This window comes from Melanotaenia boesemani, chromosome 7 (assembly GCF_017639745.1).
Source record: "Melanotaenia boesemani isolate fMelBoe1 chromosome 7, fMelBoe1.pri, whole genome shotgun sequence".
NCBI lineage: Eukaryota > Metazoa > Chordata > Actinopteri > Atheriniformes > Melanotaeniidae > Melanotaenia > Melanotaenia boesemani.
In genome coordinates, this window is record NC_055688.1 from 28,448,512 (window position 1) to 28,450,962 (window position 2,451).

A 2,451-nucleotide genomic window follows, 5' to 3' on the forward strand; every position below is an offset into this window, starting at 1 on the left:
TATCATGAAGCATGAGTGTATGTCATTGATTGCATGTTTTTGATGTACATGCTTGCAATGTTTCTATTTTGGCATTTTCTTCTCTGCAAGTGTGCTTTCTCAGATTAATTCAAAATTAATAAATCATCAAAATGATCATGATTATTCACCTGAAATTTTCCCTTTTTACTGTACTGTACCAACAGAATGAACCAATGCTACAAATATTTACTGTTAACTAACCTTCCCTTAGGTAAACATCAGATGTCCAGTGGTCAGTAAATCCAGCTTGTAATGTACTTCTATATGTTGTTCTAAATCATCTCTACCATGTTCCAGATCATAATTCAGAATTCATATATCATCATCTAACCAACCGTCTCCATGGTTTCTGTTATAAAACTAGAAGATGTCACGACTGAAGTTAAACAGCCAGCATTGATGAAGAAACTAATAAAACTGACAACCTGGCTAAAAACATGTTTTCTTTTTATCACTGAAGTGTGAGTGCTTGTGCGGCAGTGATAGAACTCAGTATCACCCAAAGTAAACTGTTTTTCAAGTTTTTCTTCACTTTTTTACATTAGATCACTTTAGTTGTAGTAATCAGTTCAATATTTCATAAAATCTAGACTTAAATAAAGGTTTCATTTATGCCCCCCTTTTCCTGGTCAGTGCTCCTGCCTAGCCCCCAATCAAAACTTTTCCAAACCCGCCGCTGAAGTAAACCCTTTCTGCACCAGCAGCTGCTGCACAACCATGGAAATGACCAGAGAGCCACTAGAGCTGATGAGCGTGTCTGTCAATTTGGCCGACGATCCCAACAATTTTTTTTAAAAAAAGGCGTGAGACTTGGGTCCATTTAAGCCTGGGATTGGCAAAATTTATTACATGTCTTAACCACAACCGTCAACAACCTTCTAAAGAGCAACTAAGGGCTTTTATACCCTCCTGCTGCAGGTAATTAGCCGGAACCACCTGTTGAAGTGGGACTAGACTATACAAGTTAAAACATATCCACAAAATATCTTACTTAAAATAACATCTGTAAAGCAAACATCATGAATCAATATTTACATATATACATACTTAAACATAATCCGCTTAATGATTTTAACGCATGCTTCAAATACACATTTAATTTATGTAAACTACTTACCACCCCCCTTCGTTGACATGGTTTGTTCCGAAAACTCTTAAACAGGAAATTAGGCCTACTTCCCTCTTTTACCTCTCCTGCCCTGCAATGAAGACAAGAGGTGAGTATTGCCTTGAGCCTATAGCTTTACACAATTAGACTTAGAACAAAGTAAAAATGAGTATCAAAATGTTGTCAAATGTTAAAATACTAATTTAAGTTCTCTTTTCCACAGGCAGGATGGCCAGTCCTCCTCTGCAAACAAATAAACACTTTCCCCTGTTTTAACATTCAATAAAACAATTAATTAATCTGTGTAGTCCTATCTACCAATCCCTCCAATAATATTTGCAAGACTTGTGGTGGTGATGGAACCACCGGTCTCCGTCACAGTGTCAGACAAGAAAGTGGACACACTGGACTCAAGATAATGGAGAAGTTGAAATTTATTATTTAGTCTGAAGTCAACAGCAATATCAGCATTGCTGTTGCTATGGAGTTCCTTAAAAATATAAATGATGTAACAAGAGAGGCTAGATTTTCTCAACACATTAATATATAGCTGCATTTTTCCATGGTAGTTCAACTCCACTGGCCAGTGTTAAACTTACCAGCACTTATAATGATCACAGATGTGGTCACACAATGAAAGAGTTCACTTCAGATGCTTGAGTATCACCTAAAGCAACAACATGTAGTTGCTGCCACGCTTCTGAATAATGAATGAAGTCAGGCACAATGCACAGGACAATTCTGCTCATAAAACTTATGAATAGAATTGGTGACAAAGGGCAGCCTTGGCAGAGTCCAACCATCATCGTGAATACAAGTGGCCGAAATTTGTTTTCTCCGCAAGGTGGCTGGGCTGGGAACACCCAGGACATGCTGGAGGGACTACATCTCTCTACTGGCCTAGGAATGCCTCAGGATTCTCCCAGACAAGCTGGTGAATGTGGCTGGGAGAGGGAAGTCTGGGTTTCCTTGCTTAGGCAGCTGCCCCCGCGACCCGACTCGGGATAAGCGGCAGAAAATGGATGGATGGATAGATGGATGCATCCATCCATCCATTTTCTGCCAAGAGATGTAGTCTGTCCAGCGTGTCCTGGGTCTTCCCCAAGGCCTCTTTCCGGTGGGACGTGCCCAGAACACCTCACCAGGGAGGTGTCCAGGAGGCATCCTAACCAGATGCCCGAGCCACCTCCGGCAGCACATACGATAAATTGGAAAAAGCCTCTTGCGGTGAATAATGCAGAGGCCCTGAAAGTGCAAGACAGTGAGGGTCATGCATGGAGAAAAAAAGAGAAAAGAACTTCCGTCTTTCCTGTCATACTAGC

At 40.6% G+C, this 2,451-nt stretch overlaps 1 long non-coding RNA gene across 1 annotated transcript; it reads left to right on the top strand.

Annotated features, from left to right (window-relative positions):
- Window positions 1-771: 771 nt before the first annotated feature.
- LOC121643327 lies at window positions 772-1,365 on the top strand. The gene is made up of 3 exons (XR_006011097.1): window positions 772-939; window positions 1,184-1,238; window positions 1,353-1,365. It is a non-coding gene; the product is annotated as an uncharacterized LOC121643327 (long non-coding RNA).
- The last annotated feature ends 1,086 nt before the right edge of the window (window positions 1,366-2,451 follow it).